We start from the raw sequence: 16,925 nt of genomic DNA, 5'->3' as shown, positions 1-16,925 counted from the left end.
AGTGCAAATACATCTGTGTCCGGCACCCAGATCAAGAAAGAGAACATTAGCACCCCCCTTCTGGTCACTTCACATTCATTTTTGAGGTGGGATTGTGTTGTACATGAACTTTTGTCAGTGTCCTCACTTGCCATTTTATTGCCCACGTATTTTAGTTAATATTTTTTCCCAGCATAATTTTAAGGGGCTCATTGTCCACCTTATGCGAGTCTTAAGTCCGTGCTTTTAGACAGTACTTTTTCATTTAAAAAAATAATAATAAAATTATTAAAGAAATGAAAAAATACACTCTTGCATTTTAAAAAAAGCCGTTAATAACATAGAGCACCGTCTTGGTCTAAGAAAACGAAGCACCAATTAATTCAATAAATAAAACCATATAACCCCCCACAAGGGCCTGATGTTCTTCAGCGAAGGAACGATCTGGAGTGGGCAGGAAAGAGGAACTGTGTCTGGGACTCTCAGTGAAGCCAGTACGGGTTCAGGGCTTTCTCACCATCCTGGTTACTTGAGGGCAGCTAAGACCCTCCCAGAGCTTCTGTGAATCTTCAATCTTCGATAGAAATCTTGGCAATTTTTGTGTTTGTGGCCAGGTGTGAGAATAGCAGGATCTCAGGATTAACTGTGAGTCCCGAGGCAGCTGCCCCCAAAGCTGTCAGAGAAGCAGATACCAGAAGGTTTTTATCACTGTCCTCAGGGGAGAAGAGTCATCTAGCCCAAGATTACGGATTGTATCTACAGGTATCCAGACGAGAGTCATTCCTTATCACTTTTGATGGCCCAGAGGTGAATTGGACCCTGATTAGGGGAAGAAGTGGGGAGCTAGGGAGTGGTAGGAATGCTTCTCAGAGGGGCACCTGGGTGACTCAGTGGTTGGGCCTCTGCCTTCCGCTCAGGTCCTGATCCCCAGGTCCCAGGATCGAGTCCTGTAACAGGGTTCCACAGGGAGCCTGCTTTTCCCTCTGCCTATGTCTCTGCCTCTCTCTGTGTGTCTCTCATGAATAAATGAATGAAATCTTTTAAAAAAAGAAAAAAAGATGAAGTGCTTCTTAGACATCTAAGAAGTGAATGAAGTGCTAGAATGCTGAGGTTTGGATTCTCTTTCAGGCTGATCACAAACTTCCTTCCCTGCTCCCCCTGGACGACCTCCAGCATTGGCCATATAGCAAAGTCACTGTGAGGAAAAGCCAGTGCCTTTCCCACAGAGGTCAAGAGTCCAGAATCTACTGCATGGATGCTTCACATCCAAGAAGACACCAGAGACACTTTTGAAATCCCTGCTCAGATTTTTGGGTACACCTGTCATATCCCGCCTGTCATATCCCAGCCCTTCTCCCCAGATGTGGAACCAAAAGCCAATTATTATTCTAAACTACAGTACAGCAATGTCATCAGATGAAAGGATTAAAGAGACTTGTCTGGATAGGTTTAAAGGGTCCCTTTAAGAGTGAGACTCATGCTTTCCAGGGCCGACCAAAGTGGAGGGAATGAGGTAGCCATGCCCATGTGCAGAGCCCAAGCCTCTTATTTACAATTTTGACACTTTGTTCGTCTTGGATAGTTGGCATTCATTTTTTTTAAAAACATTGTGTTATTTTTAAATTTATGTTGACTGCTGAGTTTTTTGGTGCCACAGACACTCCTTGAATTTTGCATCCAGGAGAATGCCTCATTGGCCTCACCCTCATTGCAACCTGTGGCTCATTGAAATTCTGTGACTGCCCAGAAATCACAAAGAACTGTTTCTTTATTTTAGAACTACGTTTTGTTAAAAACAAAAAAGAAAAGTACCGCCTCCCCGAAAAACCCCTGTAAAATACAGAAAATTTCAAAATTACATCACAATGTCCAATTAAATACCAAATAAAAAGGTAATTGCCAACATTGGCGAGGGAGTGAGGAGAGTGAATATCTATGAGAATTCATGCAAGACTGGAAAAGAATGTAAATCGGTACTAGCTGTGTGGATTGTGATGTGACAACTGGTCTTAAAAATGCTCTGTCCAGGCATTCCATCTTCTGGAGAATATGTACAAAAGACACAGTTAAGGATGAATGCAAAGATGTAGCTTCAAGATTGTTCTAATCAATACTGTGTTTGTAATGATGAAGTACCCAGAGCCATCTTGATGGTTCTATGGTACACGTTCCATCTGGGTTTCCAAGGGAGTGAGGCAGAGATGCTGGCCTTGGTGAGTGTATCCTTCAATGTGTGAATATACAGGGACAATTGAATAAAGGGATGTGGTAGTGAGAAGTCCAGAAGTCATTGGTATGGAGAAGGAAGACTGCCCCACCCCTGAGAGAAACATGTTAGCTTTGACTTCTCAGTGTCTGCTTAGTTCAACATGATCTCAGACCCAGGCAATTGCTGTGTTTCTCAGAAAAAGCTTTTACTTGGCTTCTGTTTCCTAACAGGCTGAACATGTGCCAACTCTCCAAAGCCCATCAAAGATATCCTAGATCTTTCTGATTGGTAGACCCCATTCCTTTTCCAGCAAATTCCAACAAGGACCTGAAAACGGAGGCCTGAGAAGGATGGTGCTCTGTGGAGTGGGTTTTCTCTCTATCATGCAGCTCTGGGGAGCAGCCTCATTGCAGGCTGGCTTCCTGGGAAGCATAGGTGGAGACTGCGAGGAGAGCCAAGAATGTATTTTGGAAGGAACACTGGTGAAAGGAGGAAGCATGTATTTTGGGGGGAAGCTGTCAGGTTGTGATGCAGACCTGGCTGCAGCTCTGCCACCCCATGGAGAGCTCAGGACAAAGACTGCCTGTCAGAGGAACAGAAGGCAACGGCCTCGCCCTGTGCCACCACCTTGCTGGGTCACTGGCCGGGACCACTTCTGGAGGAGGGCAAGCTACAGTGGCCAAAGGCTGACAGGGGGAGGCTGTCCATTTACTTCTCCACTCTTCAGAAGGAAAAACACCCTTGGAACTGGTGGAACATTTAGAACTTCATCAGAAATACTCAGTGGGAGCCAGTGTAGCATAATCCAGAGCCCTACGCCAAGGACAGGTCTCCAAACCGCAGGCTCTGGATGAGCTGACAATAAAGGCCCATCATAAATCAATGAGGGGGAGATAGTCGATTCTGGCGGCGGCATAATCACAAAAAAACCTGCAGATTTGGGGAGTTTGTGAACCTTAGACATTTTGATTTTTTTTTTTTTTTGGCATTTCGATTTTCATGACAATTTTCCTTTATGCCAGGTTTTCATTCTTTGTGCCTTAAAACCTTGATTAGGAAAGAAACCCTCCTTTAAAAGGGGAAAACCCAAAGGGATTACAAGTAGAAATGACTGCTTCTTCCCTTTCTGCTTCTCCTGCTTTTAAAACTTCTGTGACCTATTAGGCTTTAGTTTTGCTAAAGAGGTAGTTCAGTTGACACCGGGGAAATTTATTTGGCTGACTAGACAGAGCTTGAATTTTTTTGTTTGTTTTTTTAAGATTTGTGCCCAACGTGAGGCTTGAATTATCCTGAGATCAAGGGTTGCATGCTTTACTGACTGAGCCAGCCAGGCATACCCCTGGGCTTGAATATCTTTCAATGGTTTAATTAGGTTCCCATGTTTGTTCATGACCAGAGGAGATGGGGGCAGCATGGATGTCCTTTACATTGGAGAAATAGAGTTCCAGAAGCCGAAAGTTTTAGGTCTTTTGGGGTATCAGCTGTGGGTCCAGCTAGCAAGAGACAAAGGGTCCTGCCTAGCGAGTCTCTGCGTGACAATACATGTGACTTTCTCAGTTTGTCTTTGGCCCATGTGACAATGTTGGCTGAACCGGAGATTTTTTTCAGCTTAGTTTTACTTAACCCAAAGGGCATACTTATTAATGCTCACCAAATGCACCTGATGGCAAAGTGGCTTAGGAGCAGGGGCTATATGTGATGTAGAAAAATACTGCGGTTTGCAGCCAATGGCTGTTGTGCTCAAGATTGCGAATCCGAGAAACCACCAAGGAGCCGACACCGATGCAAACACATGAGGGTTTACTTACAAGCTCGAGCTTGGGTCCAAGTGTACCCAACACAGCAGAGCAGGGACTTGGACCCTGAGACTAAGAGGCGTAGCAGCTTTATAGGGGCCAGTGGCCAATGGGATACACAGAAAGTTGCACAGTCATGTCGGTCCACAAGCAGGTGGCCGATTGAATTACACCTTACCCTAAAGTATCCATTTGAACTGGCCTATTACTTTGGTCAGAATTGGCGCGCAGTTTTGGCGAGCACAAAGCAGGGTTACATTGTTATGGGCCGATTTCCGATTAGGGTGTGCCCAGCGGCTTGACTAGGGTGGGGAGCGCCTTAAGCAATCAGCAGGTTATGTGGGGTCATACAGGAGGTGGCAGGTGTAGCACAAAATGGAGTTAGTCCTGCTCTGCTTGTCCAGGGGTAGGGGACTTTTGTTAAATTTCCTGGGTCCCACAATGGCCAATAAAGAATCCTTGAAATGTCTTTGGTTCAAGAGTGGTTTTATTCAAGCCCGGGGACAGGACCCATGGGCAGAAAGAGCTGCACTGGGGTCCTGAGGGGTGGCTCATTATACACTTTCCAGTTTGGATGGGGTTAGAGATAGTGTAAGTCTCTAAAGAATTCTGGAAGCAAGGCTTTCAGGACTTTGAGGGGGCTAGCTGCTGTTATGAAAAAAGGTTATTTATTACTGTTTAGTAAATCCTGTCATGAGACCCTTCAGATGTTTATCAGTGGGTCATATGCTTGGGGGATGATTGGCAGAGGGGGGTAAGAGATAAAGCAAGTTTTCAAAGGAATTTCTGTATGCTAAAAAAGATTCACAAGATCCTGGGGGTTCGGGCTAAGATAGCCCTTGCCCTTAGCAAAGTGTCAACATCGAGGCAGATGAACTCCCAGAGGAATGTCACTCTGCCTGTTTCAAGGACTTGTCGATGGGCTATTAAGTAGTAAGGAAATTTAATTTTTTTTCCTCCTGCCTTTGTTTCCTACATCACATTCAGAGATTGGCCTCGATGACAGACAAGGCCCTGGAATTCCAGCAATGGCATGAAGAGGATGTTGTCTTTTTTGGATTAAAACAGCTGTCTTCCAATATGGTGTATAGTTTCTGACTATAAAGGGGAAAGACTTGTCCCTGTTATCAGAATTTAATAATGGGATTTAAAGTGTCTTCAGCAACATAGACATTGACAAGGGTTACCGTGAGAAGATCCAGTCTGCCAAGGAGGAGGTAGCAAGTATACCAGCGGAGCTGGGTGTCAGGACAGAGGTTGCAGTCCTTGTCTGCTCCACCTACTAGCTGTATGACATTGGACAGCTCACCCAACATTTCCCTTCCATAGATCCCTCAATTCTAAACCGAGTGCAATATAACTTCTCTCAGAGGGTTGTTGTAAGGGGTAAGCAAAGTAATGATCTAAAAATGGATTCCAGAGAGAAGAGCCTCGTTTCCTAGTATTGTGTGTGACTACTAGGCTTCCATGGCCATGTCAGAATTGAGACCCTGGGTGGGTACAGAGCTGACCACGGCTGCAGGAGTAACTGAACCTAATTCATGGGTTCTCTGTAAACATGAGTAGTAACTGAGTTTGCTGTTAATACAGGGGAGTCCTATAAGCCAGAAGGTAGCTATGGTGCTGGCTGGCTCCTTTCCCACTTGACATTCTCAGATTGTTTTTCTCTACCACTGATTGTGGTAGATTAGGCTGTAAGGGACACTAACCGAATCACTTCAATTGCAAGTCCGGAACACCAAGAGTGTCAACTTCCTGTGTTACTGGGTGAATATGTAAGTTGAGGAATCATCACAAAATGTTTCATAAACCTACTCCGAGTGGTCTAGAAACTCCCATCTTTGTCATGTTACCAATTACTTTTTCTGAAGACCTATGTCCCTGGTGCCATAGTAGGTATTTGGTATTTTCATTTAATCTTCAAAACCAATCTGCTCTTGAATTCTTCCATTATACAACTTTACCTTCTTTGATGGTTGTTTTTTCCTGTTCTTTCATATATGCGATAACTTCCTTCAAAGAGCCATTCACTGGTTTCCCCACAACCCTAAGAGATTCTCTGCTTTGGGCTTCCATTCATATTTTGACGGCATTATAAAGCCTCTTGAATTTTTATGGAGATGTTTTTGAATATTTAATCCGTGGTTGGGTCAATTGATATCTTCTCTCGCTGAAGGGAAATGCTCCTAAGGAAAAAATAGTAATAATTAGAGGCTCCCAAAACATTCCAAGAAATTCTGGTCCAGGGCTTAGGTCCCCCGTCTCCCTCAAGATAACCATCAGCCAACCAATCTGGGGGTTCCTTAAAAGAACTGTACTGTCTACACCTCTCTATCTCTGGGATGGGGTGGGATTCTTTTAAGCCCTGTTTTGAGATTCTGATGTTTCTTAGCCAGTATGAGGTTAAAAAAACAAAACAAAACAAAACAAAAACAGCCTGTCTGCATCTGTCGAAACTTTTAGACACTCTTAAGACCTAGTTCCTCATTCTCTCTTTTGATTTTCCTCTACAGGGCGTGATCTTTATTTTAGTTCCTATACTGTCAACTCAAGTTTGTTTGGAAACAAAGGTTAGGTGGGTTTCAGACTGAATTTGTTCTAGCGGCTCTAGAGTTGTCCGGCTGGCCAATGGCCCCCACTGCCCCACAGCATCCATCCTTCCCCTGGCAGTTCTGCTCCCCGAGGCCATGCTCCCTGGCCACGAGCGAGGGGAGCAGCAGGTGCACCAGCGAGGTGCTTGGCGTTGAGGCAGTGGTGGGCCTGGGACATGGGAGCGCAGGACGCAGCAGGGCCAGCTCCTGGGTCCGGATGGGCGACGGCCCAGGCCAGGGCGGGAAACTCGAGGACGGAGGTCAAGACCTCGGAGAAGCCTGCTCAGAGGGCCTCGGCGGAAGCGCCCGGCGGGAGGAGCTGAGAGCTGAGACCCCTGCGGCACCGACGCTGGGGCCCGAACGGCGGCCACCTGGGCTTCTATACCGCCGCCGAGCCAATCGCGGCTGAGGTTGGGCGGACGTCACAGTGGGCGTGTGTGACGTCAGCCCTCGTGACTCTGTCCCCGGAAGTCGCTCGCGAAATCCCTCCCCCTCCCTCCACGTCTCAGAGCGACACATCCCCCCGGTGTTCCCCCTTCCAGCTGTTCCCCCGCTCACCCTCTCCCACCCGCCCTTCATCCGTTCAGAATCCGATGTCAGTCACCGGCCGTTCGTCGCGCCACCGCGGGGAGAGGAAAGCCCTCGAACCCGGCTTACCGGCGCTTCCACGAGCGAGGCCCAGGGCGCAGGCTGAACCGGAACCCGGGTTCCGACCTGAATCCGCTAATCCCGGGGCCGAGCGGGGGACTCCGAGACAGCCTCCCGGGGCCCTGACCACGCCCCTCCCCAGGCCCCGCCCAGCGCTTGCGGGAGGTTTCCATGGTGACAGTACACTCGCCTTGGCGCCGGCGCCGTGGTGGCGTCCTCAGGCCTGCTCCCCCGGCCCTCGCTTCTGCAAATACGGGGATGGAGAGACAGCGCAGATGTAGTGAAGTGAAACACGGAGACACGGGGCCACCGTGGGGCCACCTGGGAGGGCAGACTGTGGAGCGAGGGCCTGCAGCCCTCAGAAGATTGAGGTCTACGGACGAGCAGGTGGAGGAGGATGTGAGCCGGTGCAGGCGGTGTGACCTTGGCCTGGGCAGCAGAGCTGGGAGCTCCTTCTAGCAAGACCTTGCAGTGTTGTGTTTTCCTAGAAAGGACTGGGCAGCCTGCATAGGAGGGGTTCTCCCAAGTAGGAGTATGAGCAGTGCGGACACGTAAGCACTGCGCGCTGGAGGCCACGGGCAGGGGGTCACCGGCAGGGAGGACACGGACAGACTCTTGTGTTCTGCATCCACATAGTGTGTTTATTCAGGAGAGACACAGGCAGAGGGAGAAGCAGGCTCCCCGGGGGGAGCCCGATAGGGGACTCGATCCCAGGACCCCGGATCATGCCCTGAGCCAAAGGCAGACGCTCAATCACTGAACCACCCAGGCGTCCCTGTCTTTCTTTAAAAAAAAAAAAAAAAAAGGTATTTATTTATTTGGGGAGGGGCAGAAGGGAGAACAGGAATAGGCAGACTCCTCCTTAGTGGAGCCTGACCTGGGACTGGATTTCACCACTCTGAGTTCATGACCTGAGCTGAAACCCAGTCAGACACTTCACGGACTGAGCCACTCAGGCACCCATTCTGTGTCTTCTTTCATTTCTTTCAACAATGTTTTATAGTTTTCAGTGTACAAATCTTTTGCCTTCTTGGTTAAGTTTATACATTTTGCTGCTTGCTTGCTTATTTATTCATTTATTCATTCATTCATTCATTCACTCATTCATTCATTCATTTATGACACAGAAAAAGAGAAAGGCAGAGACCCAGGCAGATGGAGAAGCAGGCTCCATGCAAGGAGCCCGATGTGGGACTTGATCGTAGGACCCCAGGATCAAACCCTGAGCCAAAGGCAGAGATGCTCAACTGCTGAGCCACCCAGGTGTCCCTTTTGCTGCTATTGTAAAATGGAATTGTTTTCTTAATTTCCTTTTGGGATTGTTCATTTTAAGTATATAGAAATGCAATTGATTTTTGTGTGTTGGTTTTATATCCTGTTAGCTAAATTCATTTATTCTAAGTGTGTGTGTATGTGTGGGTTCTTTTGGATTTTCAACATATAAGATCGTTATCTGTAAACAGATAGTTTTACTTCTTCTTTTCCAATCTGAATGCCCTTATTTCTTTTTCTTGCCCAACTGCATTGGCTAGTATTATGTTGAATAGAAGTAGAGACAGTGGGCATCCTTGCCTTGTTCCTGACTTTAGAGGAAAAGCTTTAATTCTTTCATCATTGAGTATGTTCACTGTGGGTTTTATATATGGCTTTCATATTTTTTAAAGATTTTATTTATTTGACAGAGAGACCAGAAGCAGGGGGAGCAGTTGAGGGAGAGAGGAGAAGCAGGCTCCCTGTCATAGGGGCTCAATCCCAGGACCCTGGGATCATGACCTGAGTTGAGGGCAGATGCTTAACCAATTGAGCCACCCAGGCACCCATGGCTTTTTTTTTTTTTTTTTTTTTTATGATAGTCACACAGAGAGAGAGAGAGAGAGAGAGGCAGAGACATAGGCAGAGGGAGAAGCAGGCTCCATGCACCGGGAGCCTGACGTGGGACTCGATCCCGGGTCTCCAGGATTGTGCCCTGGGCCAAAGGCAGGCGCCAAACCGCTGCGCCACCCAGGGATCCCATCCATGGCTTTTATTAAGTTGAAACAGTATTAAATTCATCAGATGCTTACTCTGCATCAATTGAGATGACAGTGTGTTTTTACTCCTTTATCCTGTTAATGTGGCATATTATATTGAATGATTTGTTGGATGTTGAATCACTCCTGCATTCCAGAAATAAGCTCCATTTGAGCATGTTGTATAATACCTTATAAATACTGTAAATTCAGTTTGCTAGTACTTTATTGAAGATTTTTACATCAATTTCATAAGAGATATTGGTCTGTCATTTTCTTATAGTATCATTGTCTGGCTTTGGTATCAGGACAATATTGGCCTCATAGAATGAATTAGCATATGTTCCCTCCTCTTCAATTTTTTAAGAGTTGAGAAGGATTGGTGTAAGTACTTTAAATGTTTGGTAGAATTCACCCGTGAGGCCATCAGGTCCTGGGCTTCTCTTTGTTGTGAGATTTTTAAATTTGATTTAATATCCTTACTATTTATACCTTATTCAGATTTTCTATTTTTTTCCTGATTCAATGTTAGTAGATTTCATCAACTAGCAATTTGTCCATTTCTTTTAGGTTATCCAATTTGTTGGTACATAGTTGTTCATAAAACTCTTATTTGTTTTATTTCTCTTAGAATTGGCAGTCAATGTCCCAAATTCATTTCTGAATTTTGTTCTTTAAGCAAATCTACTAACAGTTTGTCAATGTTGTTAATCTTTACAAAAGATCTTTCTTTTCAAAGAACCAACTTTTGATTTCATTGATTTCTGTTCTCTCTGTTAAAATCTTCATTATTTCCTTCCATCTGACAGTTTTATGTTTAGTTTTTTTCTTTTTCTAGTTTCTTAATATTTTTCAAGATTTTATTTATTTATTCATGAGAGACACACAGATAGAGGCAGAGACAGAGGCAGAGGGAGAAGCAGGCTCCATGCAGGGAGCCCGAGGTGGGACTTGATCCCCAGACTCCAGGATTACACCCTGAGCCGAATCTCAACCACTGAGCCACTCAGGCGTCCCTAGTTTCTTAAATTATAAAGTTTGTCAGTTTCAGATTTTTCTTCTTTTTTAAGGTAAGCATTCGTAGCTCTAAGTTTACCCCTTAGCACTGTTTTCACTGCATCCTAATACATTTCATAGCCTGTGTTTTCATTTCATCTGAGTATTTTCTAATTTCTCTTATGATTTCTTGTTTGATTCATTGGTTGTTTAAGAGCATGTTGTTTAATTTCAACAAATTTGTGAATTGTGATTCACAAAATTGTAAATCTCCCAATTTTCCTTACGTTTGATTCTTAACTTCATCCTATTGTACTCAGAGAAGACACTTTGTATGATATATATTTTAAGGAATTTATTCATGAGATACACAGAGAAAAAGGCAGAGACACAGGCAGAGGGAGAAGCAGGCTCCCTGCAGAGAGCCTGATGCGGGGACTCAATCGCAGATCCCAGGATCACACCCTGGGCCGGAGGCAGATGCTCAACCGCTGAGCCACCCAGGCGTCCCTGTATGATATATTTTAAAACCTACTGGAACTTAGTCTGTGGCTTAACATATGGTCTATCCTGGAGAACATCACGTGAGCACCTGAGAGGACTGTATGCCGCTATTGTTGGCGGTAGTGTCCTGTATATGTCTGAGATCTGCTAGGTTTATTGTGTTAAGTTTTCTGGTTCCTTACTTCGCTTCTGTCCAGTTGCTCCCTCTCTTTTGATAGAACTGTGTAGTTCTATTCTGTCATTTCGTATATTATGATGGTCTGTATTAGAATTAATGAATTTAAAACTCATTTCTGTAGTTGCAGTAGCCACCTTTCACATAAAACAGATACAAGATCTAAGGTATTTGGAGAAATAATAAAACAAAGACCAGTTCCTCCACCACTCATCTTAAGACATGAAGCAGTATCAGTATCTTTGATGCTTTCTCCATGCCCCCCTCATTAGATCTAACAGGCAATTGATAATTACAAAATTAAAGATACCGATCCAAGAAGACTTTGAGGAATTCCTCAAATTGCTGGGTCATAGGGCATGGCCACACACAGATACTAGATCACATCTAAGTGCGTTCCATCATATTTGCCTTCAACCTCGTTATAAGGGAGCCCCCTTAAATTCCTTGCAAACGCTTCCTGTTTTTATGTTTGTTTTTAGGCTTTACTTCTTACCCAGCCAATAGTGAAGAGCAATTACTCCTTTTCCCTAAAGCGGTTTCTGGCATGTATGTCTTGTATCTACAGATTGAGAGTGTGACTCACATTTGTCCCTACTTCCCTTTGTTCTCTTCCCAGGTGCAAGGTCCAGAAATAGTCCCACCCCAGCCTGTGCAACCTGTTGCCATTCTTTTAAGTGAGGAGTTTGGGTTGTGCCTTCAAGACTCTACCCTCCTCTTGGAAAAATGTACTCGGGGGTTGGCCTGAGATGTCTCCCTCTGCATCTTCTCTCCCACTTTGCCCACATATATGTTCAGTCTTTACTGTTTATTTCGTAGATCTGAATTTGTATCTGTTTTCCTTGCTGTTTTCCATGGATTTTGGGAAAAAGTGGGAAATGACCATCTTAAGTCAAAAATACCCTAGGAAGCGTTTAAAATAAAAAAAAAGATCCCTCAATCCAATCCCAGGCCTACCAAGGCAGCATTTCCAAATGGAGCCCCCAAAGCATCTGTATTTTTAGACAAGTATAAAGCCACACTTAACAGCCATTCAGCTACACTGCCTGTATCCTATTAAGTCATTTTTTATTTATTTATTTATTTATTTATTTATTTATTTATTTATTTATATTTTATTTTATTTTATTTTATTTTATTTTTATTTATTTATGATAGTCACACACACACAGAGAGAGAGAGAGAGGCAGAGACATAGGCAGAGGGAGAAGCAGGCTCCATGCACCGGGAGCCCGACGTGGGATTCGATCCCGGGTCTCCAGGATCGCGCCCTGGGCCAAAGGCAGGCGCCAAACCACTGCGCCACCCAGGGACCCCTCTCTTTATTTATTTTTAAAAAATATTTTATTTATTTATTCATCAGAGACAGAGAAGCAGAGACATAAGCAGAGGGAGAAGCAGGCTCCCTGGAGCCTGATACAGGACTTGATCCCAGGACCTAGGCCAAAGGCACCCTCAACCACTGAGCCACCCAGGTGCCCCTCTTTTATTTTTTAATTGGGAAACATTCCTTTAATCCTTAAAGAGCAGACTGCTGTCCTTAAGTATTTAATGTGCGTATTAGCTTTCTTGTTGCTATTGTAACAAATTAACATGAATTTATTAGACCTGGAGGTCTAAAGTCAAAATCAAAGGGTTGTCGGGGCTACATTCCTTTTGGAGCTTCCAGGGGAGAATCAGTGTCCTGGTCTTTTCCAGATTCTAGAGGTCTCTGCATTCCTTGGTTCATGGCTCTTTCCTCACATCAGTCCATTCTTCTTGCTTCTGTGGTGATGTCTCCTAGATTGTTTCCACTCAAGTAATCCAGGATAATCTCTTCTTAAGACCCTTGACTTACTCATACCTACAGAGTCCCTTTTGCTGTGTAGGGTGACATATTTTGCTTGAGGATTAGATGTGGATATATTTGGATGGCCATTATTCACCTTCCCACATGAGTGAGAAAATCTATTTATATTCTCAAAGTCTACTTCAATCATTTGTATGTCTGTGAATCTTGCTACTTATTTCTTTAGAGGTTGTGTTTCTGTATTCGGACTCTCAAATAATTGTGCTCATATTTTGAACTCTATCCTATTATAGACTTAAAATATTTTCTTGAGTAATGTGTTCAGTGATGATAGAAATTCTTCTTCACTTGTTTCTTTTTATAGTAAGGGTGGTGGGAAGTGGGGAGAGGAACCAGGAAAACATGCTCCTTCCCTATTCTAGTCCATTTCCCACCAATTTGGATATAATTATGGTTTCTCTAACAATGAATTCTATGGTGGAAGGATGCTGCTTACCTTGTGAAATATGAGCATTTGCAGGATGTGCATTAATATTTTTATTGAATTCTTATCACATGTTAGGTACAGTATCGGTGCTTGATTTGAAGCCTCTCATTTCATTTAATTTTCTCTCACAAAAGCCCTATCAGTAGGTGACAGCAGAATATATAGTGTATGAGTTTTCTAGGGCTGCTATAACAAAGTACCACAGACTGAACAGCAGAAATGCATTTCCTTGCCATTCTGGAGGGTAAAAGTCCGAGATCAAGGTGTCAGCAGGATTGGTTTCTTGTGGGGCCTCTCTCCTTGGCTAGAGGATGGCCACCTTCTCCTGTGTCTCCATAGTCTCTGTGTATGCTATTTATTTATTTATTTATTTATTTTTAAATTTTCATTCATCCATGATAGTCACACACAGAGAGAGAGAGAGGCAGAGACACAGGGAGAGGGAGAAGCAGGCTCCATGCACCGGGAGCCCGACGTGGGATTCGATCCCGGGTCTCCAGGATCGCGCCCTGGGCCAAAGGCAGGCGCCAAACCGCTGCGCCACCCAGGGATCCCTGTGTATGCTATTTAATCTCCCCTTCTTCTTCTTCTTCTTTTTTTTTTTTTTAAGATTTTATTTATTCATGAGAGACACAGAGAGAGGTAGAGACACAGGCAGAGAGAGAAGCAGGCTCCCTGCAGATATCCCGATGCAAGGGATCATGACCTGAGCCTAAGGCAGATGCTAAACCACTGAGCCACCCAAGAGCCCCTAATCTCCCTTCTTATGAGAACACCAGTCATATTGGAGTCAAGCCTACCTATACAATTCATTTTAATTTAATTACCTCTTTAAAGGCCCTATCTCCAAATACAGTTGATGAGGACTCCAATATATGAATTTTAAGAGAGACATAATTCAGCCAATAACATAGTAAAATGTCTTTTATTTTTTTAATTTTTAAATTTTTTATTTAAACTCAATTAACATGTGTATTTTTTAAAATATTTTATTTATTTATTCATGAGACACACACACATACACACACACACACACGCACACACACACAGAGGCAGAGACACAGGCAGAGGGAGAAGCAGTCTCCATGCAGGGAACCTGATGCGGGACTCGATCCTCAGACCCCAGGATCATGCCATGGGCCAAGGGTAGGCACCAAACTAGAGCAACCCAGGGATCCCCTACCATGTAGTGTATTATTAGGTTCAGAGGTAGAATTCAGTGATTCATCAGTCTTATATAACACCCAGTGCTCATTACATCATGTGTCCTCCTTAATGTCCATCAACCCAGTGACCCCATCTCTGTACCCACTTCCCCTCCAGCAACTCTGTTTGTTTCCTCTAGTTAAGAGTCTGTTATGGTTTGTCTCCCTCTCTGATTTTGTCTTATTTTGTTTTCCCTCCCTTCCCCTATGATCCTGTTTTGTTTCTTAAGTTCCACGTACGAGTGAAATCATAGAATTATCTTTCTCTGATTAACTTATTTCACTTAGCATAATACCCTCTAGTTCCGTCCACATTGTTGCAAATGGTAAGATTTTATTTTTTTATCTTTTTTTTTTAATTTGTATTTATTTATGATAGTCACAGAGAGAGAGAGAGAGAGAGAGAGAGGCAGAGACACAGGCAGAGGGAGAAGCAGGCTCCATGCACCGGGAGCCTGATGTGGGATTCGATCCCGGGTCTCCAGGATCGCGCCCTGGGCCAAAGGCAGGCGCCAAACCACTGCGCCACCCAGGGATCCCGATTTTATTTTTTTATATTTCATTTTTTAAAATGATTTTTATTTGTTTATTTGAGAGAGAGAGAGAGAGCACAAGCAGGGGGAAAAGCAGAGAAAGAGGGAGAACAGACTCCTTGTCAAGCAGAGAGCCTGACATGGGGCTCAATCCCAGGACCCTGGGATCATGACCTGAGCAGAAGGCAGATGCTTAACCATCTGAGCCACCCAGGTGACCCAAGATTTCATTTCTTTTGATAGCTGAGTATCCGTATGTATACCACATCTTCTTTATTCATTCATCTGTAGTAAAATGTCTTTTAGCAACTAGATACCAGGATTGGGATTTGAGTTCAAATCCATCTGTGTATAACTCAAGAGCTTCTCTTAACTCCTTTACTTAATTGAATTATTCTTTTTAGTTAAGTTCCTATTTCTTGTGAAAAGGAATCCCTGTGATTTGGGCACTCTTCTGTAAAAGTTAACTTAAACAATAGATAACAAGCCTAGGTCACCCCAGGTGGCTCAGCAGTTTAGTTGCGCCTTCTGCCCAGGGGGTGATCCTGGAGTCCCGGATTGATTCCCACGTCAGGTTCCCTGCGTGGATCCTGCTTCTCCCTCTGCCTGTGTCTCTGCCCCTCTCTCTCTGTGTCTCTCATAAATAAATAAATAAAATTAAAAAAAAAAGAAAAGTGTTAAGAACAAATATAAAGAAGCATGAATTCATTGTTGAACTTAATGCTGTATAAATAATAAACCACAGCAAATATTAAACACATATTTTTCTTACCTAATGATTCAACTTTAGTATTTTCAGTGATTTTCCCCATTTTGGATTGTTAATATGTTAATATCCGCCTTGTATGCTGTAGTATATTTGCATACTCATTTCATATTTTTGATCCCTCCATTCTAGGGTTTCTTCTCCCCATACCACATACTGAACAGTGATTGTTCCTCTCTGGAGGAAGTTGTCCTGCTCTTTGCCCTGAGCTCATCTTTCCTCCCTCATCCTGGGGAATCACTTCCTCTGGCAGAGTATTGAGAGGGATGGTGGCCAGACCCTGCTCTATATCCAACAATGGAGAGTTCAAGGAATTGGAACTTTTGGGCTGAAAGTACACAGGACGCCACCCCCATCTGTGGTCACTCACATTTGGAGCCTTAGACTCTAAGAAACTCTTCAAGTCAGGGCTTCACCTTCAAGCATGTAATGCTGCCGCATTGGGATTACACTGGAGTCCACTGGTCCTGGAGGCCCAGAGAAAAGAGGGAAGTCATGATGGCCTGGGAATGTCAGTTCCTACCTACTGTCCCCAATTCCTCACCTAGCAGGGTTTTTGTGCGCTTGGATATCACCTCTGATAATACCCGTGTCAGCAGCCTGGACCTTTGCTGCCTATTCCTGCTGTCAGGGTGAGGGACAAACAGTGACTGTCCAATGGCAATGGTTGGGAAAGCCCAGAGCAGAGCTGAAAACACTACATGTTCTCGTAGTTGTAGGAGTCTCCCTGGGGCCCAGGCTGCAGACATCCCACTTCTCCCCCAGCTCCACATACATACAAACATGCACACACCACTGGCCAAACCTGCCCTCCTTCCAGAGGTTTCTCATAATGTGGGTCTGCTGGCTCCTGGTTCCATGTTTTCCACTACAGTTTTTCCACTTCCAGTTTTTCCAGTTTTTGTCAGGGACAGATTTTTTTTTAAATTTTTATTTATTTATGATAGTCACACAGAGAGAGAGAGAAAGAGAGGCAGAGACATAGGCAGAGGGAGAAGCAGGCTCCATGCCCCGAGAGCCCGACGTGGGATTCGATCCCGGGTCTCCAGGATCGCGCCCTGGGCCAAAGGCAGGCGCCAAACCGCTGTGCCACCCAGGGATCCCCCAGGGACAGATTTTATGGGCAGAGGCAGCTATTTTATCATCATAGCAGGAACCAGACCACCTCTTTGTGCTTTCAATACTATTCAACATAGTGCATATTGTGCGGATGAGCGCTGGGTACTCTATGGCCTTTC

General features: G+C 44.5%; 1 long non-coding RNA gene across 1 annotated transcript; it reads right to left on the bottom strand.

Annotated features, from left to right (window-relative positions):
• Positions 1–3,967: 3,967 nt before the first annotated feature.
• Positions 3,968–7,931, bottom strand: LOC140630538 (uncharacterized). Its single transcript, XR_012028274.1, has 2 exons — positions 7,233–7,931; positions 3,968–6,170 (listed from the first exon to the last, which is right to left on the bottom strand). It is a non-coding gene; the product is annotated as an uncharacterized lncRNA (long non-coding RNA).
• Positions 7,932–16,925: the final 8,994 nt, after the last annotated feature.

Source organism: Canis lupus, chromosome 3 (assembly GCF_048164855.1).
Source record: "Canis lupus baileyi chromosome 3, mCanLup2.hap1, whole genome shotgun sequence".
Taxonomy (NCBI): domain Eukaryota; kingdom Metazoa; phylum Chordata; class Mammalia; order Carnivora; family Canidae; genus Canis; species Canis lupus.
This window is presented reverse-complemented; position numbering and strand designations above follow the sequence as displayed.